At 38.1% G+C, this 25821-nt stretch overlaps 1 protein-coding gene across 2 annotated transcripts in view; it reads left to right on the forward strand.

The window, feature by feature from the left end:
• The first annotated feature begins 213 nt into the window (after window positions 1-213).
• The window catches only part of LOC120915264 (netrin-1-like), a 130466-nt gene continuing 104858 nt past the window's right edge, over window positions 214-25821 (forward strand). For both annotated transcript variants that reach the window (XM_040325639.1, XM_040325640.1), the window contains exon 1: window positions 214-533. The gene's annotated coding sequence lies outside the window, so the exon portion shown is untranslated. The remainder of the gene's footprint in view (window positions 534-25821) is intronic.

Genomic DNA, 25821 nt, shown 5'->3' on the forward strand with positions numbered 1-25821 from the left:
TACAGGAAAAGACATGCAAATAAGATTAACAGTGTCTGGACTGAAAAGCATATGGCTCAGTCAACTGGGAATTATGGAGCTGACATGAGCTCATTCTCCCAACAGTATATTTACAAAACCATCACCTATACTAGTGTTCCCCATCTGTCTTCCTCTTTCAGTATCACCCCCCCCCCCTTACACAGACACACACACAGCTAGAACTCCACCCAGTCCCTCCTGTGATGCAATTACTTTTGTGCCTCTGAATGGTACTACCATCCAACCCCAGTATCAAATAAAACAAACCCTCCTCAATAGGTTGAGCTCTTCAAACATTTGTGCCTAGAAAAGGAATACACACTTCAAGTCTATCCACTACACCCATCCATCCTGAGCCTAAGCTGTGTCAGACATGCTTCCAGAGATGCAAGAGGGAGGGAAATGTTCTGTCTTAAACTCATAGCACAGCTATGGGTGATTTAAACCAAATGAGAGAAAATTCAAACCACTAAAAACTCTACACTTCAATGAAAGCAGATGTCAGCAAAATGGTAAGTGACAACACGAACTTTGCCATGATGTTTGCTGCCAGGAATATACTTTTTAGCTGTGTTTATTTGTTGGATCTTTTTCCTGCCTGTTGCTTTTAACTCCTTCTTGTCTAAGTCCTGACTAAATAGTCTCTGTCCTGTTTACACTCCACAGTAAAGAAGTCAGAGTTAATTGCATGTGAAGCGCTTTCTTTTCACTTTAATAAATCTGGTGAGGTGCCTGTGGACAAAACTTTGTGCACTCAAAACACACCTTGTAAAGGTAGAGAGGAATCATTAACGCATTTTATTAAGTGGCTGTTTCAATGAGATTTGGTTAATGTTTTCCACAACATACATCACTGTATAAATCTGTGCTAATAACCTGCCTGTTTGTAAATCTATTATAAGTGAGATATTTATCACTCTGGAAGTAAAGGAGGTTGTAATTACTTTACACTTTAAAGCTGTTCTATAAATCACAATGTTGACTAACAAACTAAGCTAGGGTGTTTTTATTTTTTAACTGAATGGCTTTCAGGGTGCAATATAAATTCATAAATGAAAAAATAAGAAAACTTCATGGGTATTTTTACATCTACATTTGTGTGTATATATGCATATATGCATCTATCTATCTATCTATCTATCTATCTATCTATCTATCTATCTATCTATCTAAAATAAAACAAGACAATATCTATTATTTTGCTACTATTACTAGCAGAAATGTAGCAGGGTTGTTTATAAGCGAGAACGGTCGGTTTCTTTTGCACATCTACCTGTAAGAAATCTATATTGATTAGCCATGTTTTACTTTGACAAATAAACAACCACCTAATATCCCTATACATTTATATTCTGTATTTGCATGTTGACTAGAATTATATAAATCCCATTGTTTTAATGTTCTGTTTTTATTTTTTTAATTATTCAAACATGGGCTAATTTGTGAACTAACGCAAAGCTTTTTGGTAAACCTTTTAAGGCTAAAGGTTTTGGAAACTTGATTTTATTCGTTTACATATTAACTGAAATGGGCAGGCAATATCCAAGCTTCAAAGGGAGAACCATGCTGAACAGTCACTAGACTAGTGTTTGGAAAGCTTGTATTGCTGCCTAATCAAATAGAGTTGTTATGAATGAGAGGTGCTGGAACGATGTTTGTGCTAGGAATTCCAGGCACAGGGATGTGGACTACAACTGTGAATATATTCAGTATATTTATTTTCTAAGATGAAAATGATTGCAAAGTATACTCTTTATTATGACCACACCGTGCATGCAATAAAAGCCTTATGCTGTAAGTACAATAAATTCATACATTTATAAATGATCAATTAAAATGTTTAAAGTTATAACAGTGCAAACTAATTTAAAAATACAATTAAACAGATACAATATCAACAGTTAGAAAATAATAAGAAGTTTATTATTAATTAGAAATAAAAAGTTGACAAGTAAATTAAACAATCCAATTTTAAAATGTAAACTGAATGATATAAAAACAGTAGCGGAGCACCTGAAAATGTAATATCTTAATTGTGAATGTATTGTAAATTCTAACTTTTAACCTATGTGGGTACAATGAAAGGTGCACATAGAAACAAATTATTATTGATATTAGGATTTTACAAATGTTGTACCTGAACTGTGTAGAATAAAATAATTAGCATTATCTGCTCTTTCCTTAAATGTACCTCTATATATGCCACATATAGAATCCATAAGTGATAATAAATTCACCCCACACAATGACCTACAGCTCATCTCAAAAGTTTTCCTTGACACATCATAAGTATTAATCTCTCATTTCATGGTAACCAGCCATTTGCCTGGTTCACATGCAGTTATTTTAATTTTCACCACGGTAGCGGAAATGCAATTCAGACTAAGTGAGGCAAAGCAGCATAAACAGCCAGTGATGCAAAACAGAATACATTATTAGGAAGAATGGTCCTAAAGATGAGCTCTGGTTTTACGTTGTGGTTGTGTGAAGCACACCCAGTAACACCGTGATTTCACAGTCGATCATTCAGAACAATGTTCCGTAACTTGGTAACACAAAAAGCGACCTCAGAAATGGTCTTGTTTTCCTGGTATAAATGTCTCTTGCATGTCCTCACATTTGTTTTCTGCCTGAGAAAATGTACAGTAGTGCAAGCGGGACAGCCCCTTTGAATTCAAAGGTTTTCAATTCTCTTTAAACTTGGCAAACATTCCAAATCTTTAACATCCTATTTTTGTAACTCAAGCACTGAGTCTTTTCAAATGGAAAGAGGATGACAGTGACATAAGGGCACTGGACTCTTACATAGTGATCGACATAAATTCTGTAATCCCAGGCTGCCCGTACTGCTCTGCAAGGTGTCTGCTGCCAATAAAAGGGTCAGTTCTCTTGAAGTCTCTATTATTCTTCTTGTACAATTGAAACATAAAAAAAAACTATATGGGATCATACATGTGGGATTTTCTATCTATCGCTTAGGAAGATATATAGCATATATTAATTTAATTTATTATATTACAGCTTACAGTCTTATAAATATGTTACAAAAATCCTCAGAAGAAAGTTTAGGAAAAGTTGAAATAAAGAGCCCAGTATTTTAGTTTTCAGGAAATAAAAATTGCTACTGGTTTTTGATCCAACAGTTTTAACACCACTTAAAAACATCTGTAAATTTAATCATCACACCTAACCCTATGCCCTAACCATTGATCTTCCCTTACAATATAACCCTTAAGCTGTGTACACACGATCGGATTTCTGATGGAATCAAATTCGATGATTTTTTTCGTCGGATATCCGAGGAAACTGACTCTCATCAGTCTTGCATACACACTATCAGACTAAATTCCGAACGTGCCAAAACGCGGTGACGTAAAAAACTACGACAAGCCGAAAAAAATGAAGTTCAATGCTTCCGAGCATGCGTCGACTTGATTCTGAGCATGCATGGATTTTGTTCCGATGGAGTTCCACACAGACGATTGGAATTTCCTACGTTTTTTTATCCATAGGAAAAATTTAAAACATGTTCTATTTTTTTACACCGATGGAAAAAAGACCGATGGGGCCCACACCCGATCGGTTTGTCCGATGAAAACAGTCCGTCAGTCTTTTTTCATCGGACAAACCGATCGTGTGTACACGGCTTTAGGCTGTCCCAGCTTCTGCAAACTTAAACCTTAACCCAGCCATTATATTGGTCTTTTACACCAGTACCCAATATCTGTTGAACTACCATGCTAATTCTAGTGCCAATATTTTTAGTATACATAATGCCAAAACTTTTTTCTTAGGTTCAGATAGGGACTTTTAACTTCCCTACTCTATCAGTTTCCTTTTTTCTGCCTGTGTTCCACTGCAGAGATTTCCCTTCACTTTCTGTCCTACAGACACAACAGGAAATAAAAAGGAAATCTCACACAGGAGAAGAACATTTCCATTTTAAAGAGCTGTCACACAAACAGATTTACCCACAGAAGGATTTTCCTCTACCTCTTGCCTTGGTAACAACTTCATATTTTTTTTTTATTTCCCTTCACTATCCTACTCAGTGACAATGGTCAGCAGATCAAACATAGTGGTAAATCTTCCTGGTGGAGACACAGAAAGCAAAAAAAAATTGACCAAGGTTCCCTACTCTATCCAACATGATATAAACTGTAAATACACAATAAAAATGCCAAAGTGCCTGCAGTTAAATTCAGTCTGCAGGTGATCAGTTGTGCAATTGTTCTAATGAGGGCTATGCAAACACGGAGGGAACATGTGAAATCCATGCTTCCAGGTCCTGATGAATTAAAAATTCAATATCTAATTTTTGCATTTAGACATTATGCTTTAGTTTCATGTGTTATACTGATCCATTGTTCAGCACTTCATGGTTGAATGCCTCAGATAGTAATATGTACATGGTGCTTATGTGACCAACCTGATCAGAGAACAAGAATCAAATGCCACAAATAAACCAAGGTATGAACCATCATTTTATTCCACAATATACATAAATTATATGGAATCTTTTCCATATTATGCAACAACGTGACAGGGTATTTGGGATTTTAGAATTTTAGTATTAGTCTGAACACTCTGGGGTCAGCAAAATTTACATACAAAGGCTCCTGTATGACAGTCTAAAAAAGTAACATATCAAATTACTTTATGATGTTTAAGCATCATAAAGTAAACAAAAATCCTTCTTTAGGTTCCCTAACTGAGCCAAATCCTACTTCATTTATGTCTCAAACATTCCCCCTTTTAGACACTGCAGCTAACAGTGGGAAGGCTTCAGTAACAGTGACAATTATGTCAATCTAGAAAGAAATGGGCAGGATTATTTGTGGCCAGGCTTGTGAAGCAGCAGTGACAATGACTATAGCAACACCCTGACAAAACATTGTTCATCTTACTGCAGTGCAAGCAGACATATTCCACATGAGAGTGGCAACTCTGTTCTGAGATCACGTCAGTGCAGCATCATTGCCACAACATCAGCTGCATTAGGTGGACTTCACTGGCAAGCTCAACAGGTAATTGTGGGGCTTTTCAGGTGGGCAAATAGAAAAGTGTAAGGCCGCGTACACACGGTCAGTCCAAACTGATGAAAACGGCCTGAAGTCCAGTTTCATCGGTCCAAACCGACCGTGTGTACGGCTTATCGGTCTGTTGTCCTTCGGACAAAAATGAGAGAACTTGCTTTAAAATCGAACCCATTGGACGGCTGACCATCGGTCAAAACGGATGGTTAGTACACAAAAGCATCGGTTCAAAACCCGCGCATGCTCAGAATCAAGTCGACGCATGCTTGGAAGCATTGAAATTCATTTTTTTCAGCACGTCGTGTGTTTTACGTCACCGCGCTCTGACCCGAACGGTTTTTGAACTGATGGTGTGTACGCACATCAGACCATCGTCGGACCATTCTCATCGGATGGAGTGACCGTGTGTACGCGGCCTGAGTGCTACAGCATATTTATATATATATATATATATATATATATATATATATATATGTATATATATTTTTTTAGAGGCAATAGTTTTATGGTAAATAATATTTTTTTCCCCACAAATGACTGCTGTCTACTTTGTTAGTGGAAAAAAGAAAGACCCAAAAATCAAGGAAGTTACGTAAATCTCATCCCACCTTTTAAAAGTATGGAGAAGGAATTACAAATGGGGAAAATAGAGAAAATTACATTACTTTTAATTTGGTATGAATGTTGGATAAAAAGCGTTTGGGTACAAACTATATAAATATGGTTGGCCTAGACCTATTTAAAGTTATATCATAAAAAAAAAAAATTGTGTATGACAGTGCAAACACTGTGGTTTGCTTTTTGCCATTAAATTAAATGCAAAAATTGTAATAATAATAAATAAAAAAAAATACAGTTGCAATGTTAAAAATGTTATATTTATGAGTTGGAAATCTGTTTTTATTCTACCATTCTATCATTTGAAAAATTATATTTCCTTAATTTATGCTTTGTCAAAATCATTACCGGAAAGAACAGACAATTTATCATTATTATAACATAGTTATAACACATACAAATGTTCCATCACAATTGGCTCCAGGGGGCTTGAAAAGAAATAACACGCATATAAAGCATATTAATATCCTGTGTGCATGGTAACACACTAGGTCAGGAGACTTTCATTTTACAGATATTACAATTATTCATACTCCCAGTAAATAAGAGCTGATGCTGCACAGTTGACTTGTCATTTTTTTAAACTTTCCCAAAAGCTATATACTTCCTGTCCTCAGAAATTAGCTGCATCTGCATAATTCTCTAAATGTGATTTGACAAATCAGTACGAGAATAATAGTGAATCATCTGTATCAAAATAAATAATAATAAAATTAAATATTAAAAAGTGTTTTTTTCTACTAAAGTACAACTTGCAGTTCATGAACTGCTTCTTTTTACAGAGTTGTAGAAAAAAATAATTAGTTTAAATCTTTTAGAATATTACTAATTAAATCAACTAGGCTACTACCTGTAGCTCTTGTAAACATGCAGGACACTTCCATAAAAGAAGCATATTCTTAACACAGGACAATTATTTTCCAAAGCATACAGTACCGGTATGTATTTTTTGTAAGTGTCTATGCTGATAAATCACAGTTGCATTCTTGTTATGCACTCTTGTTGTTGTCCCTGTTGTATCAATGTTCAATTTGCTGTTAGAGGCAACCAAAGAAAAACAAGAGATTTATACTTCCAGGCTACTCAACACTTTACATGAATGTAATACAAAATACATCATACTTGCGATGGTAGTGGAAATAGTAGTTGCTAACTGATACTGGTATCCATGAAAAAGTCCCAAGGTATGGAGATTTTCCCCCCAGAAATCTCTAATTTAGTACACAGATATGGCGGGCCTGATTTAGTAATGTAATCATTTCAAACATTTAAAGTTCCGGAGAAGCTGTTTTTTTTTTTTTTTAATCCCTGGTTGAGATGGTTCAACTGAACACACTTTCACTTCAATTCACTTTACTGCATTTGCCTCACTTTAAACTTTTCTAGATGAGGTTCAAAAAGCAGAAGGAACATGCACCTGTAATTATTTTGGCAATGATAACTATTATAATTATTGTAACAAGCGGTACACAGTTACACAATGGGGTTGATTTACTAAAGGCAAATAGACTGTGCACTTTGAAAGTGCAGTTACACCAATTTTACCCAGAGCTTACTGAATGTAGTGAAGATCTGCTGGTTTCCATCGGCCAATCATATTCAAGAAAAACGTTTTGTTTTTTTATTTTCCTTGTGCCTGATTGGGTATTCTTGAAGTGAAGCTTTTCCACATTCACTAAGCTCTGGGGAAAATGTGTGTAACTGCACTTGCAAAGAGCACAGTCTGTTTGTCTTTAGTAAATCAACCGCATAGTGTTCAGTATAATGACTTGTAATTTTTGTATGTTTTTATCACATGCAATTGTTTTGTAACCTGACCATTTTGTTCTGTATCTACTGGATTATATGAACATGTTATTAGTTGAACTTTAGGGAAAATATAAAAGGACCCTTGCGCTGGAAGGGCTAAATGCTTATTTTTGTCTAGGGTACTGTTAAAAAGCAGTTTTATTTACCTTACCCCTTGCTCACCTAGCAGCTGGCGTACTCCACTTCCCTTTGATGTCCCAGGTGGTGGGTAGGCCCTCAACATTCTCACTTAAAATGCAGAACTGCTGGTCCTGCATTGTACGTGATGACAACAAAATTCAACAGAAGAGAGTCCTGAAGAGAAGAAGCTTTGGGTGACCATGTGCATGGTGAAAAGAAGCCTAGGGGAATAATAAGGTAAGCTAAACTGCATTTAAAGGTACTTTAGGCAAAATTTTGCATTTAACCCTTGAATTGTGTGTCTGTGTGTGGGGGGGGGGGGGGTGGGGCCACTGCAAGCATAGCTTTGATTTTGTTCTAGAGTTCAGCCTTAAACATTTAACAAGTTAATTGTTGTAAATTTTTCTAATTTACCAGACATGCTCAGACATTTTTTAATGGTGATCATTTGTACCCCACACAAAATGAAATTGTCATTTGACAACTCTAAATCTGCTGCTATTCTACAATAATTTATTTTCAGGCATAGTCAACCTTTAGACATTAAGAAGACAAGTACCTTCTTGCTGAATAGATCACCCCCTTGGCTTCTGATACCTACCTTCCCTTTTCCCCTGTTGCATCTTCCAATTCTCTTTAAAAACACTTTATATGTTTTGGGTTGGTTTTAGGTTAGAGTTTAACAGGGCCATGTGACAGTTTTTAGTCTTGGTGATTGGTTACTTACAACATCCTCCCTCATATCTGGATCACCAGGTATTTTATGGGGTCCGGGTAGGGAAACAGTGAAACCATCCATTGAACCTGTTTTGTTACCCTGAATTGGCAAAGAATAGCTGCACTTTAACTAAAATGTTTTAAGCCCTTAGCAGATACTGATCCACTTATAAAAAATGTAAATATAATAAAGTTAAATTACCTTCACATTTCCCAGAATGGTTTCTTCTAAAGTATGAAAAAATATAATGATATATGATTATTTTGGTTGTCAGTATGTCAGTATGTCTTGTTCTTGGAAAATACTTAAAAGGAAATAATATTTTCAATATTTCAATATTTGATTATTTATATAATGATGATTTAAATAGGTTACAAAAAAAAAAAATCAGACATCATGTTAAGCTTCCTTTATTTTAACATTTTGAAAATAGAGCAGGGATACAGAATTAAACTGTTCAGACTATGAGGTTTTTTTTTATAAATAAAGTTACACAATAGACATTTTATTGGTAATTTTCTAAAAAGGAAACATTTACAAGTGTAGCAAATCACTGTTTGGTTTGAGGGCCCAATAATATTGTTAAAAAGGAAACTTATCTTTAACATGATTGAGAGATTGAAGACCATGTACGTTTGTACAGCTGGTTTAAAACATTTATCCGTTAGTAAATTATCCCAAATAAAGAGAGTGCCTGAGGAAGGGCTATGACATGATTGTACCTTGTAAAATATTTAAATGTATTCAATTACCATTTATATTTATAACTGCTGTACAATGTGTTTTGTGTAGAACGTTTGGGGTATTTACTGGCATATGTGCAAATGATTGAATATAGATTCAATCTTTGTATGATAAGGCAAATTTATTTAAGATGTATAAGTGGATGGCTATTGGATTGTGAGCTCTTAAAAAAAAGTTTATTGTACCTCATGTTTGCTTGTTAACACTGCATAAATATGTTATACACTACTGTAAAGGGCCACAAAATACAATATTGCTATATAGAATAAAAAATATATATTAGGATGTACAAAACTACCTTAAGATCAAAAAGGATAGAATTAAATTTCTCTTTTATAGTACAGTGACATAGTATTAATGTATTACCCTTGCATAGTCTGCTTATCCGAAAATCACTAACTTTGACTAATGACCTGCAAACTTTGTAGTTAATTGTAAATATTTGCTATTGCCCTATCAGGTTTTTATACTTTCAGTATATTTGAAAGTATAAGTTATTTTACACCAGGTTTTGCTAAAAGTATTATTTATGCATGCTCAATTTAGTTAATGAAATAATAAAAAGTATAGACATTCACCAAATGATTAATTAATTGAACAGTCAGTAAATAAAAGGGAAATATAAAACACATTTCAAGCACTTAATGTGAATTAGGCTTGTCACTTTCCTTTCCTTAGCAGCTCTGAAAGCATGTTATCTCAATATCTTCATAGGTCATTTTGCTTCAATAATACTTGCTACCCCGCGATTAGTATCGTTTACTGTTTTCAGTGTTAATTGTTACAGAGTGAATCTGATTTTTGCAAATTTGTAGTAAATGGTAACCTGAGTACCTGGTTAATTAGGAATGCGTACCAGTACTGCTTCCTTATCTATCTTTTAGGCAAACCGTGTAATGTGAAAACAGGAATGAAATGTCAATAAAGGTTAGTTTTACAAACTGAATTAAAATTCTCATGTCTTCAGTACTCAATAATTAGATGGCTCCCTAGTGCAGGAAACTCACCAAACAATTTGTGGAGCATATTGAATGTTCATTACATCTTGGAAGTCTAAACACATTTTTCATACTTTGGTATATTAATGTTTAGAATATTTAAAGTTGAAGATAACAAATCGAATACTAATCGAATACTGATCACTTAATGTTACCTGCTTAACCTCTATAGAATAAAGAAGTTCTTTAAGCAAAAAAAAAGCTAAAAACATATAATTTCACATAAAAGATGTAGAAGAAATTTGGATTTCTTTTTTGTGATATTTATCTTTTCAAATTGTCTTGTATGTTATATGTTGAAAACTGTTCAATGTCGCTACCTCTTTTGTGCACTTTAGACTTTGTTGATGTAAATATAAATATAGGTATAATAATATTAAAAGAAGTAGCAGTATAAGAAATAATAATGAATTATTATTGGTAAGAACAAAAGTAATAGACATATATTCATACTTCAAAACCTTTTCAGTGTAAAAAGCAGTGACATTTAATTTAGAAAGTTAGATAGCAAATAACGTATTTGACCTAGAGGTGACTAGAGATAAAATTCTTCTTAAAACAAAATATAGCATGTTTATATATTTATTTATACATATATATAGATATATAAATACAATCTTGACTTTCTATTCAGATGGTACAAAAGTACTTTCCCTGGGATATAACATGCTTTTGATCTTCTTGGCTCTAGAAGGGGTTTAGTATCTTTGTTATTCGCTATTTGTTACCGATATGCCCGCTTGGCTCTTCAAAAATTCCAAAAACCCACATATGCATCTCACAGTTACTAGGGGCTGTGCATAAGCATGTTAAGGAAATAAATATGTTTGCTGTTCAAATATTTCCACATGACAACAGTCTGGAAGAACGGAAGATGTTAGCTTCCTAGCTGATGACCCACGAAAACTATTTTTTATTTTTATTTAGTGAAAAAGGCATTCCTTAGATGATGATTTGCTGTGGTTACGCTATGTCATACCCTTTGAATTCAAATGTAAATGTAGTAGTAATACAAATTTCAGCATCTTAGAACTTTGTTATGTTTAAAGTAAAAAGTTATCAATACATTACCTATTATGCTGTAGTTTGAATTACATGAATTGTTCTTTTAATCCTGTTAGACAGTAAAAATACTTGGTGGATATGGCAAGAGTACTAACTACTAGGGTAAGGGTTTGTGTGCAAAAAGTTTACTGGTAGCAGTCTCTCTGATTAAGGCAAGCCATAGGTGATATGATTTTCTGAAATTGCTATATACAATAATCGCATCCTAAAAATCTGACACTCTGGTTGTACCTAAGTCGATTGATGGATTGACTTGGGTACAATCAGCCTGCCCATACAGGGTCTGAATCTTAGCCGGTCCCTGCTGAACTGGCCGAGATCTGAACTGTCTATTGCTGACTTAACTATTAAACCACATCTTCTCTCTGAAAGTGTCTTAGGGGATGAAGCACATTAGGGCAGAGCCAACCAGGGACATTGTCACGTCAGCTCGGAAGAGCATCGGTATTGATTGGGCTGTCCTTTTTCTTTTTACACATTTAGTATCTATGCACGGTTTAATATATATTTAAGCAAGAAATGCTACACTATTTGGTTTACTTTGTCCTGTTCTGTGCACTGAGGATCTTATATTCTATATTTCAGAGGAGAGAGCTATCCATAATGCCCAAGGCCAGCATACAGAGGTTAGGTACTGCCTGTGGCTGTTACCATGTTAAGGAAATGAGTCAGTCACCCAGCTTGGGATTAGTAGGAACTTTGTAGGAACTCCTTTGGAAATTAAGTCTTACTTTCTGGTAAGGAGGCACAGGTGGTGGTGTAAACACTGGATGTGGTAAAAATGTGGCAATAGTGTATTCTCATCACTGTGGACTTCCTTGCATGATTACTTTAGAGACTTTTTTTGCTTTACACTGACACTTTTATGGTTATTGTAAAAAGTGCAACACTTTTTTTTACATATATGTGTTATTTTTGGCATTGATTATTCAAATGTCTGAGAGTATTGCTATTAGGTTAATCATGGTTTTAAGGATTTTTTTTCAAATAATGCTACACTATTTGGTTTTATTTGTTCCTTTCTTTGCACTGGGGATCTTATATTGTGCCTTGTGATAACTATTGCTGCATGCTGAAGAGAGAGCCATCCATCCTTCCCAGGCCTGCATGTGGAGGGTAGGTACTGCTTGTGGCTGTTATCATTAAGGGTAATAAGTCAGTCACCCAGCCTGGGATTAGTTAACAATGTTGAAGGAACTCTTGGAAATTAGGTCTTACTTTCCGGTAAGGAGACACAGGTTTGTTGTGCAAGCACCGGATGTGATGAAAAGTTGGCAAGAGTGTATTTTCATTACAGTGGACTTTCTTGCATGACTGCTTTTGGGACTTTTTAGGTTTTTGGTTTACACTGACACTTTTATGGTTATTGTAAACAAATAAACACATTTTTATATATATATGGTATTGAGTATTCAAATGTCTGAGAGTGTTGCTGTTAGGTTGATCACGGTTTGAAGGATTTAATTTCATTTATTTGTCTAGCACTGACCTTTTCCTTCGATTTCCCTACTAAATGTTTTTTTTCTTTGTCTGAATTTCTCCCTTCCTGTTTCTCCTCAGTAAGCTTGCCCCCATCATCCGAGCCGTTCTGGCTGGGGGTTAGTCAGCCAGAACAGCTTACTGAGGAGGAACAGAAAGTGAGAAATTCAGACAAAGGAAACAAAGAAAAAAAAACATTAAGAAGGAAAATCTAAGGAAAAGGTTAGTGAACCAACAATGCACTAGCTTCAAGGAACCTATTAAGAAAATAAAAAACAAACCTTTACAACCCCTTTAAGACCTCTTTCACACTGGGGCGTTTTTCGAGTGTTATTCGAGCGTTATTCGAGCGTTATCCCAATGTGAAAGCCTGAGTGCTTGTGAATTGCTCTTGGAAGTCGGGGACACAGAGGCCCAGTGGAGAGAATTGGGAGAACTTCAAAAGCTTACTCTATAAGAAATTAGATCAAGTACACAACATCAGAACTGATTATAATGTCCAACATCAGTTCTTTAGATACTTTGTCCCTTTGAAAATAAATTAGGAAAATGATATAAATATGGCATAGGTGAATTAAAAAATATATCATTTTTTTTTATGCTAAAACATGAAGCCATTAAAGGTATAGGCTTGCTGGTGTTTTAGCAAAGCTCATTACACAGAGGCGTATCTAGTGAAAATAGTGCCTATGGCAAGCACTGAAACTGCTCCCCTGTCGAAACATTTGAAACCCATCTTTCAGATAACCTTAACAAAAAAAACAGCTAACAAAACTAGTGATATTTATCATCCCTTATGATACCTTGGGTAATGACATCCTCTTTATGGAGAAATCTGGGGTTTATTAGACCCCTGATCCCTCCTCTGCCCTCCAAGGCCAGGTAAATGCAGAACCAATACTGGAAGTCATGAAATCTTCATCACTTAAGGCCTCAGTTTTCACAGAGGAGAGCAAGAAACTGATGTTCCTCCTTCTTTGTGCGCTGCCAATCCGACGAGATGGAATGGGAGAGCCTGGGAGAACAGGGTAGGGCTGTGGCTGAACTCAGCAGGGATAGCACTGTCATTGTCCATTAGCAAAGGTGCTGAAAAGGAGATCCTGCCTATGCTCAGGAGGAGGGAAGAAGAGACCCTCAGACCCTGGTAAGTGCCTTGGTGCCCAGCCACTCAACAGCGCCCCCTTCATATGGTGCCCATGGCACTTTCCATGGCTGCCATACTCTAGATACGCCACTGCCATTACATAAACTTACTATGCATTTCATTCACTTTCTTCTATTGTTCACACATGTGGCTGTCAGTGAAAATGACCTCTAAAAAGTGATCAATGATCTGATCGTTTTTTCAGAGATATTTGGCAGGCGGGAGGTGGTGATGTCTCTACCTCACAGCCTAAGCCCAGTAAATGCTGTGCCCCTGCATCACCACCATGTGTGTTGCAAGGGGTTGTGGGCCAGTTGTAGAGTTGCCCTAATCTCTTGCATTGGGCACAACTGAACATGGTAGGGGTTAAATTCTTGCCGTGGCCACTAAGTAAAGTGTTGTGACAGTGACAAGTGTACACCCCCATGAACTACCTTTCAACTTAAGGGGGAGCAGTTTGGAGGTGGTACCTCTACCCCCCTTCCACCAGCATCAAATCGTAAATATTAATAAGCCCTTAGGGGGCAGGTTTTTCTCCAAAGACACATGATTAGTTGCAGCTGGTGAAAGCAGGTAACAAATATCAAGGGTAAGAGATTACATTTATTTGGATATATGGAAAATAAAAGCACATGTTTGCTTTAAATTAAAGGTATCATAATGACTGATAGCTGTTTTACATACATATATGCTTATTGCTTTACTTGCCAATGAGTTTGTAATTTTGGACAGTCATTCTGATTCACACGCCATTGAGGAGGCCAGAGCTGACACAGGAAGCTGATTATCTCAGCCAGGAAAGGTTAGTTGCTTAATCAGGAACTACATGTGTCAGCTGCCTAACTGTGCAGAGTGAAAAATATGTGTACATCAAAAGATTGTCTGTACAGAGTCACAAATCCTTAAAGGGGTTGTAAAGGAAAAAATTTTTTTTCATAATAAGCATCCTTTACCTGCAGACATTCCCCTTTTCACTTCCTCATTGTTTGTTTTTGCTCAGAAGTTGCTCTATTTCTTCTCTGTTCTGTTCACTTCCTGCTTGTCTGATTGTTACTCACCATCGCCAAGGGAGGCTTTACTGCGGTGGTCAGTGACGTGGTCGCCCCCTCCTGGGAACTACATCTGTGCAGCAGGAGGCTCTCTACATGTTAGAGACTTCAAGGAGGTGTGAATTACTGTGTGTGCCGCAATGCATACTGGGAAATGTAGTTCTTACATGAACGAGCGCTGCAAACCAGGAAGTGAATTAGACAACAGAAACTAGAACGCCAGAGGTGATATAGATGAAGGAATTTAATAGGTATTTACTCCTTTTTTAACAGAATCATTACACTATTCTGTCTGTCTACCTTGCAGACATTCATTTTAGGAAAACAAACGTTTTCCTTTACAACTCCTTTAAACAAGAATACAGCCAACAAATACAGTATAACACAAATACACACACACTGAATATATAAATTAATATATAAATACCAGGAGTGTACCAACAACGGCCTACAGTACACAGCTCAGCACACTGAATATATACTCTATATACACAGAATGTGCATTAATGTTAATTCAGTAGTAACAATATAATACTGCAAAACCTACCAGGGTTTCACCCAAAGTGGTGAGGTCTCACAACACGACAGAGGAGAATGAATATAACAAATGGCATCTCTTACATGCAGAATGTCAACATGATGTATGGAGCTTTCACACTTATAGTGTATGTTTGTCAATGAAATGGCAAAACTATGTTCCAGCTGTATATCTTCACTACATAATGTCTTTCATGTTCAAGAAAGCTCAGAATATTTCATTTCAAATTAAAATATTTTCTTATTTCAAGGCTAGCATATGAGCTCAGCAGTCTTCAAAAGTCAATTAAATGGAGAACTTTGGACTACGGTCAACCAAAATGACAAAACAGGGCCGATTACTCACTAGGCGTCCTTCACATCAGCAGAGCTTGAAATACCCATCATAGACTAGTATTAACACGACAATGTATGAGCTTTTTAAGCATGTTTAAACATAATATGTAATACTTTAGTTGCATTTCATAAAAATATTGTCAAATATGAGTTGTGAAAATTCCCGTTAGTCCTTGTGACAAGCATTTTAAAGCACTATACAAGCTCATTGTGGGACTAAAATGATCAGTAAAAAAGGCTTCAATATGCTAAAAAAAATCAGCATAAACAAGAATTTTAAGATGTTCTGAGTACAATGAACTTTAACATATATATGACTCCAAAAGAAGGGAAAAAAGGACAGTGGAAGGGGCTCAAATGATAAACCTATGCACTGAATTCGGAGGTTAGAAATACTGTATATAAGGTACAGGGTGCAAGTGTTTGGAGAATGTAAGGTAAATAGTGCAGGGGACAAGTGCATATAATGTTCAGAGTAAAGTGGTCTGATGTATGTAATGTACAGTGTGTAATGGTCAGTTGTATGTATGGTACACAGTCCAAGAGTCAGGACTATATACAGCCCAGTACCCCTATTATGTATTTATTATTTATTCTCCTGGTATGAAAGCATGAGGTTGTTGGCACTGAGGGGTGTTTGGTAGTGGCATTGTGAAACGGAGCACAGGGCATGCCGTGAATGCTTCGGGATAGTATTGGACTCCCTCACCACCCCTTGCCCTTTCCCAATGTTAAAAGGCATGTGGCTCGGTCTTGTTCAGGAGGAGGGGTACACCCTCACTGCCCTTCCAGTATGCATGCCTGTAAAAGGGCCTGATTTGAATTTAAAAGGGAAACCACGCACCATTTTTTCTTTTTATGTCACTTTTAACCCCTTTGTGCCTAAGGCCTCGTACACACGGCCGAGGAACTCGACGTGCCAAACACGTCGAGTTCCTCGGCGAGTTCAGCCCTGAAGCCGCTGAGGAGCTCGGCGGGCCGAGTTCTCCCATAGAACAACGAGAAAATAGAGAACATGTTCTCTATTTTCTCGACGAGTTCCTCGGCGGCTCCATCGGGCCGAAAGTGTACACACGACAGAGTTTCTCGGCAGAATCCGGCTCTGACCGAGTTTCTCGCTGAATTCTGCCGAGAAACTCTGTCGTGTGTACGAGGCCTCAGGGTAGAACAATTCTTAATGCCTAAGCCCAATTTTGCAAATTTGACATGTTTCAGTATCACAACTACTGTGTGCATCCAGGTGGATTATACCTTGTTTTTTACACAACAAATTGGCCTTGCATTAGGTGGTAAATGGTAATGGATATCTCCAGATTTTTTGTATTATTAATATCAAAGGAAAAATGGGCCAACATAGTAAAAAAAAAATTTTTTTTTTTTACAATTTAACAATATTTTTCTTGCTACTACCATGACCTACCACTAAACAACCCAAAATATATTCTCCTGCTCCTGACGATTGCAGAAATACCACATATGTGTATGTTAGTTGTTGTTTGTAGCAGTAATACAGCCCAGAAACAATAGTGCACATTTTGTTTTGTTTTTAACCCTACCTAGAACACACTGACACTAACTGACACTGATACTAATTAAATGTTTTTTATAAAAAATCCTGTCCAAAAAAACTGACCCTGACCTTAACCCAAACACTAACCCTGGCACTGACCTAGATCAAACATTGATCTAGTTATTTAAAAAATATATATTTTAATTATTATTATTATTTGTTTCTTTCTTTACAAACTTTGTTTTTCTATCTCTGCAAGGGCAGAGAATGATACAATTTATCTCCCTAGTTCATTTACAGAGACAGAAGACACAGGGGTGGGCTTCACAGTGACTGATCACTGTGATAGCCAATCAGAGGCTATCACAGCGATCAGGTGACCCAAAATCCCATGTTAGAACGGGACCTGGGGCTCTTGGTGAGACCCCTATCTCTGTGTTGGGAGCGCGCTGTGCAGTGCGCTCCCAACACAAAGGGAGATACGCAAAAATGTGGCCCCACAGACAAAAGCCCAGTCCAGTGGGGATGCATATTTGCATACAGTCAGCGTGAAGGGGTTAAAGTGCTACAGTATTTGATACTGTTCTGTAACATTACTTTTATACATCCCTCAAGCATATTATTAAGGGATTGATGTATTTTCAAAGTTGCCCTGCTAAATGGTATTTTATTCAAAAAAGTATTGGTACATTTTCCCCATAGAAGTGCCCAGCCCCCAATTCCATTTTTAAAAAAACATATCCTTTAGCCTTTTAGCTTTGAAAAGACTAGGGAAAAAAGATAATTTAGCATCCCACAAACTTAAAGGAACACTAAAGGTTCGTTTTTTATCAGATCAATTGATTGCTGTAAGCTAGAGCATTTAAATATCACTTTCCTCATTTTTCCTTTTGACCTCCAAAATACAGTAATCCAGGTTTGAAAATGCCATTTCCTGTCACTCCTCTTCTTGCTTTCCACCAGCATCTGAGCCATTTTGCATGGTGGAAAGCAGAATGTGCTCACCCCCTCCCTATGACTAGAGCCCTACGTGAAGATGCTCTCTTATCCCTCACAGGCATGGAGGCTAAGCCTAATGGGAACTGTAGTTCCCATTAGGCCGTGATGTAGCAACAATGAATGCGCACCGCAAACCAGGAAGTCAGTGAGAATAATGATTCAGGAGTGATGGAGGTGAATAAAACAGCTCGATTTCAACAGGTATCAAACTAGTTATAATGCAAAACATTACTTTTTACTTTATCAGCTACTGTCAGACTTTAATTTAAGAGGAAAATGTTTTTGTCTTTACAACCCCTTTAAGAGACTACCCACTCGGTTTGGCAAACCCAGACCGAACAAAAAATGAAAAGGTTTGCTCATCCCTACTTATTGTGAGCAAGAGTAAAGAAAAAGAGATCTATTTACTTAGCAGAATTCGAATCGATAGGTATATCAGATCCTCATAATGCACCGCATTCCAGTTAATAACATGAATGAATAGAGAAGAAAAGTAAGTGGGACTTCAAATGTTGAAGTGTTAACCCCCAGGAAAAACATACATGCATGTATGTTTTTTTTCTGGGGGTTAAGACTTCAAGCACCTTGAAAGTCCTACTTACCTTTTCTTTCTATTCATTCATTTACTTTGCAGAAATGTGTTCCCTGTTCAGACCTCTGCAGCTTTGTCATGCTGAGGAAAAAAAAATGGACAGACACAGGTGACTAAATACGTTTGCAAACATGTATCTATCAGTTAGCAACTGGGGGATACTTTCAACATAAATTACTTTATTTTTTATTGCAGAAACAGGAAAAGTTTTTCTGAAACTGCATAGTGGTCATCGCATGTAGCCATCTTAATTACAATTAACATCCAGTACTAAAAATGACAATACTTTTTAGTTTAAAAAAGAAAATAAATAAATATTCAACATACCTACAGATGATTTAGGATTAAACTCATTGTAATTTGTAATTCATCCCTGCTATGAATCTTCCATTTAGTAGCCTTCCATTTTACTGTGTTTTTTGAACAGTTGAAATGCAGTTTAGTCTTATTATTTAAACAGATGTAACTTTGGCTGAAGACACTACACTGATTTCTACAACATGTACGTTAACCTTACAAGCCCCAAAGTGCAATCATAAGTCATTTCAAAGTTCTAATTGTTTTTAATTGGTCAAGTCTGCTAGTTCTCATTACTTAGTACAAAACAGATAACTGTTGATGTTGCTGTAGCTTACACCAAAGACAAAGATTCGGATAAAAGTATATTTTTATCTAAATTAATTCTTTACAGTCATTTGATGAAAGGCTAAATTAGAGATAACTCTTGAAATGTATCACATACAGTACATTTTTAATAATCTAGATAAAAATTAAAAAATCATAGACTTGAACTTGCCCATGTACACATTTGGTGATTTTGAGATTGTACATAAGATTTTGAAGACCAGGCCTTTTCTGGCATTTTTTGCTTACATGTAATAATCATTTTTTTTTTGGTAGAAAATTACTTAGAACCCCCAAGTATTATAGCAGAGGTCCTAGAGAATAAATTGGTGGGTTTTGCAATTTTTTAAGTCCCACAGTATTGCGCAGCGTTTTTTCAAACCCAATTTTGGAGAAAAAATACACTTTTAAAATTTCTAATGCTAAAAAAAAAAAAATATTTTAATATAAAAGATGTTAAGCCGAGTAAATAGATACCAAACATGTTACGCTTTAAAATTACACACGCCGTGCAATGGCGACAAAAAATGCAGATGTTTTTATACATAGGTGATGATTTAAAAGCCTTTACAGGTTACCACTTTGGATTTACAGAAGCGGTCTAGTGCTAGAATTACTGTTCAAACAGAATAAACGCTGTTTGCGTGTGCGTGGGACTGATTCGAGCTTTCCCTTTTTGCGTGCTAGCACGGGGGACAGGGGCACTTTAAAAAAATAAATTTAGACTGTCAGGCCTCGTACACACGATAGGTAAACCAGAGGACAACGGTCTGAAGGACCGTTTTCATCGGTCAAAACCGTTCGTGTGTGGGCCCTATAGGTTATTTAACCATAGATTAAAATAAAGACAACTTGCTTTAAAATTAACCTATGGATTGGTAACCGATAGGTCAAAACCGATCATTAGTAGGCACGACCATCGGTTAAAAACCCATGCATGCTCAGAATCAAGTCGACACATGCTTGGAAGCATTGAACTTTGTTTTTTTCAGCACGTCGTTGTGTTTTACGTCACCACGTTCTGACACGATCGGTTATTTAACCTATGGTGTGTAGGCGTGACGGACCATCAGTCAGCTTCATCGGTTAACTTATGACAATGGTCCTTCAGACAGTTGTCCTCTGGTTAACCTATCGTGTGTACGAGGCTTCAGATGTATATAATAGAGATATAATAGAGATAAGGCCAGATGTCATGCATCTCCTTGGACTTAACTCATAGTGTGCCTTCACTTGTTATAAAGGTGCTGAATTCCTGGTATTCATCTTTAACCACTTGCCGCCCGCCCTATAACAAAAAGACGTCGGCAAAGTGGTTTCAATATCCTGACTGGACGTCATATGACGTCCTCAGGATATGGAGCCGATGCGCGCTCCTGGGGGCACGCATCGCGGTAATCGTTGTTTCAGGGTGTCAGTGGGACACCCCGCAACGCCAATCTAGGTAAAGAGTCTCTGACGGAGACTCTTTACCACGTGATCAGCTGTGTCCAATCACGGCTGATCACAATGTAAACAAGAAGAGCCAGTTATCGGCTTTTCCTCACTCGCGTCTGTCAGACGCGAGTATAGGAGAGCCGATCGGCTGCTCCTCTGACAGGGGGGTTTGTGCTGATCGATTATTAGCACAGCCCCCCCCCCGAGGATGCCCACACTAGACCACGAGGGATGCCACTAGACTACCAGGGATGCCCACCACTAAGTATGCCACCCTAGACCACCAGGGATGCCAATCAGTGCCCACAATGGACATCACTGATTGGCAGGCACTGTTGTTTGGCATTGATTGGCATCTATAAGTACAATATAATACAGTACATCTGTGCCACCTATCAGTGCCCATCCACGCCCATCCATGCCACCTATCAGTGCCCAGCCATGCCTATCTGTGCCACCTATCAGTGCCCATCCATGCCGCCTATCTGTGCCCATGCGTGTCTCCTATCCGTGCCCACCCATGCCACCTATCTGTGCCCATTCGTGCCGCCTATCTGTGCCCATCCATGCCGCCTATCTGTGCCCATTCGTGCCGCCTATCTGTGCTCATCCGTGCCGCCTATCATTGCCCATCCGTGCCGCCTATCAGTGCCCCATATTAGTGCCCATCAATTCCACCTCATCAGTGCCACCTTATCAGTGCCCATCAGTGCAGCGCCATCAGTGCCCATCAGTGAAGGAGAAAACGTACTTCTTTACAAAGTTTTGTAACGGAAACAAAAAAAAAGCATTTGTTTTTCAGAATTTTCAGTCTTTTAATTTTTTTTTAGCAGAAAATAAAAATCCCAGAGGTGATCAAATACCACCAAAAGAAAGCTTTATTTGTGGGAACAAAAAGAAGCACATTGTTTGCAGGGTCTGCAGAGAATCCTCATTATTCATTATTTGACTAAAATATCTTCCATCACCATCACCTGTCACACATCCTACTCACCAGACTTCCATAACCCCCTATTACAGGTAGTGATAAAGCACATATGGGTATATCCATCAGGAGTTGTGCACAATCCCAATGATGATCCCAGCATTTAACCGACCTCCAGGACACACGTACCAAAGTGAATCCAGATCGTTTGAACACATTCCCAGGAAAAAATTATTTGAAAGGAATTGTCCAATGATTAGTGGGATAAATTAAAAAGAAAGGGCTTCCATAGCGAAGTATGTCACAGTTTTATTCCAAAAAACAGGTAAAAACAAGGTAAAAACAGCAAATTCTTGCAGCTTAAAAAACCATGTGCAAGCAAACGCTGTGGTGCATTCCAGCTGTGCTTCAAAAACGGTGGAAATTACATATAACATTCAAGCACCCTACCAGTTTCGTTGGTGCACACCAACATCTACAGGGGTCATAAGAACATTTAAACCTAAACATATATGGAAAAAAAATACCCTAAGTCATCAGAGTTTAGGTTTTAACACATATCTAAACCCCAAAACTAAAATGAAATGAAAAAATTAAAGGAACACTTTTGAATCAGAACTCCTGGGATATCGATCTGGTCAGTTAAGTAGCAGAGGGGGAAGCATGTATACAGAGGGGGTTGTTAATCAGTTTCAGCTGCTTTGCTGTTAATTGAAATTAACAACAGGTGCACTAGATGGGCAACAATGAGACGACCTCCAAAACAGGAATGTTTTTTCAGGTGGAGGTGTCTGAAATTTTTTTCCTACTCATCTTTTCTGACTGTTTTTCACCAGTTTTACATTTGGCTAGGGTCAGTGTCACTACTGGTAGCACAAGGTAATACTTGGATCCTATAAAGGTTGCACAGGAAGTCCAACTCCTCCAGGATGGCACATCAATATGTGTTATTGCCAGAAGGTTTGCTGTGTCTCCCAGCACAGTCTCAAGAGCATGGAGGAGATTCCAGGAGACAGGCAGTTACTCTAGGAGAGCTGGACCGCAACGTAGAAGGTCCTTAACCCATCAGCAGAACCGGTATGTGCTCTTTTGTGCAAGGAGGAATAGGATAAGCACTGCCAGATCCCTACAAAATGACCTCCAGCAGACCACTGGTGTGAATTTCTCTGACCAAACAATCAGAAACAGACTTCATGGGGGTGGCCTGAGGTCCCGACGTCCTCTCGTGTGCTCTGTGCTCACTGCCGGACACTGGCATTTTCCATTGAACACCAGAATTGGCTGGTCCGCCACTGGTGCCCCATGCTTTTAACAGATGAGAGCAGGTTCACCCTGAGCATATGTGACAGACGTGCAAGGGTCTGGAGAAGCCGCAGAGAACTTTATGCTGCCTGTAACATCGTTCAGCATGACCGGTTTGGTGGTGGGTCAGTGATGGTCTGGGGAGGCATATCCATGACTGTCATTAGGTATCGGGATGAAATCCTTGGACCCATTGTCAGATCCTACGCTGGTAAAGTGGGTCCTGGGTTCCTCCTGGTGCACGACAATGCCCGGCCTCATGTGGCGAGAGCATGCAGCCAGTTCCTGGAGGATGAATAAATTGATACCATTGAATGGCCCCCACACTCACCTGACCTAAATCCAAAAGAACACCTCTGGGACATTATGTTTCGGTCCATTCGGTGCTGCCAGGTTGCACCTCAGTCTCTTCAGGAGCTCAGTGGTGCTCTGGGCCAGATCTGGGAGGAAATACCCCAGGACACCATCCGTCGTCTCATTAGGAGCATGCCCTGATGTTGTCAGGCATACATACAAGCATTTGAGGGCCATACAAACTACTGAGGACCATTCAGAGTTGCAATGAAATTTTTGCAAAATGAACTAGCTTGCTTTTTTCACTTTGATTTTCGGGGTGTCTTTGTATTCAGCCCTCTGTAGGTGGATAATTTTCATTTCCATCAAAGGATGTGCCATCCTTTTTTTCCTAACACATTACCCAGTCCATATCAGTATAGATATCCAGCATGAGATTTTTGCCCGTTGAGATCTGATATGTTTTCAAAGTGTTCCTTAAATATTTTTGAGCAGTGTATATTGTGGCTTATCAGTAATTAGATGTGGGGGCTGCATTCATTTACTTGTTTCAGGCTGTTTTCCTTTATGTTTACCTGATTATCCTGTATCCTAAAACTATCTCACGGTAAATTATCTATGGAATAGTGTTGTCATCCTGGGCTACTCTCTTTATTTGGACCACAAACTCCTCCTCATCTCTATTAAATGGATAGTATTCTTTAGTGCACAAAAGAAAAACTAGGAAGGCTGATAATATTGTTTAAGCTTTCAGTTCAGTGCACAGAAAGGGCATTGGGTTTATAGCAGGAGCAACAGGGATGTTCTGTACATGCAGAAAATGTACTTAGATTGAAAAAAGAAAATCTATTCAGCCACCATACCTAAGTAAGCTGCAATATATACATTTTTTGTTATTGGGTTTAGATACTTTAGATACACTATGTTTCCAGGCAAGCAGCACAATATAAAATGTATACATGCAGCTGACCCTTCAAGGTTCAGTCATTACAAAACAGATGGGAGGAATTGATTTTCCCCTATCTGCTTGCACTCTCTATCCTGAGAGCATTTACTGTGGTTCCATCAATTGCCAACTGTGCTATAGCCGAATGACGACCACAGCACGGCCGGTCAGTTCTGGGAGGGTGTCATATTATGTCTTCCTGTGATCATGCCTGCCACATGCCTGCTACGGCATGCTCGGTGAATGTAGTGTCTTTCCGGACACTGCTGATTACAGACTGAGGTAAATGTCCAATCAGTGGCTCTTTGCCACGTGATCAGCTGTGTCCAATCATGGCTGATCACGATGTAAGCAAAAGATGGTTATCAGGACTCTTTTTCTCACACTGACAACTTGAGAAGAGAAGTGAGCCAGTAACCAGCTTGTGTAGAACATGTACACTGCTAATCAGGGCACTGGGCATTATCAGTGTCCGTATTATCAATGCAATCCCAGCAGTTCCCACCAGTTCTGCCAATCAGTGCCCACCAGTGCTGCCAATCTGTGATCATCAGTGCTGCCAATCAGTGCCCATCAGTGTCTCCTCATCAGTGTCACCTATGAGTGCAGCCTACCAGTGACCATCAGTGCAGCCTATCAGTGCCACCTAACAGTGCCCAACAGTGCGATCTATTATTGCCCATCAGTGCCACCCATAAGTACCACCTATCATTGTAGCCTCATCAGTGCCTCCTCAACAGTGCCCATCAGTGTCTCCTTATCAGTTTTACCCATCAGTGCAGCCTACCAGTGCCAAACAGTGCCGCCTATTATTGCCACATATTAGTGCCGCCTATCAGTACCCAACAGTGTGACCTATAAGTGCCCATCAGTGGCACCCATCAGTGCCACCTATCAGTGCCTCCTCATCAGTTGCCACCAGTGCTGCCTCATGAGTGCCCATTAGGGCAGCCTATCAGTGCCCATCATTGCCCAACAGTGCCTTATTATCTGTGCCTATTGGTGCAGCCTATCAGTGCCCATAAGTGCAGCCTCATTATCGCACATCAGTGAAGAAGAAAAATTACCTGTTTGCAAAATTTTATAACAAACTATGAAAAAGTTGGGTTTTAAAAAAATAAAATTGGTCTTTTTTTGTTTATTTAGCGAACAATAAAAAAACAGTGGTTAAATTCCTCCGGAAGAAAGCTCTATTTGTGTGAAAAAAATGTTTCTGTACAGTGTTGCATGACCGTGCAATTGTCATTCAAAGTGTGACAGCGCTGAAAGCTGAAAATTGCCTGGACAGGAAGGGAGTGAAAGTGGTTTTCATGAACTTTTAAATGTTTTCCAGACCTCCATTTTAAATTAGAAAGTTAATTTTGGTATGTAAACATAGTCAAACCTTTCGCTTTTGTAAATTTATGGACACATACATACAGTAGATGTATTTTACCGTGCTTTGACTGCCAAGGCTCCTATGTTGTTCCTGTCTGATCCTAATAATGAGTAAAAATTGACCACTAGTCTACATCAGAA

Source organism: Rana temporaria, chromosome 10 (genome assembly GCF_905171775.1).
Source record: "Rana temporaria chromosome 10, aRanTem1.1, whole genome shotgun sequence".
Taxonomy (NCBI): domain Eukaryota; kingdom Metazoa; phylum Chordata; class Amphibia; order Anura; family Ranidae; genus Rana; species Rana temporaria.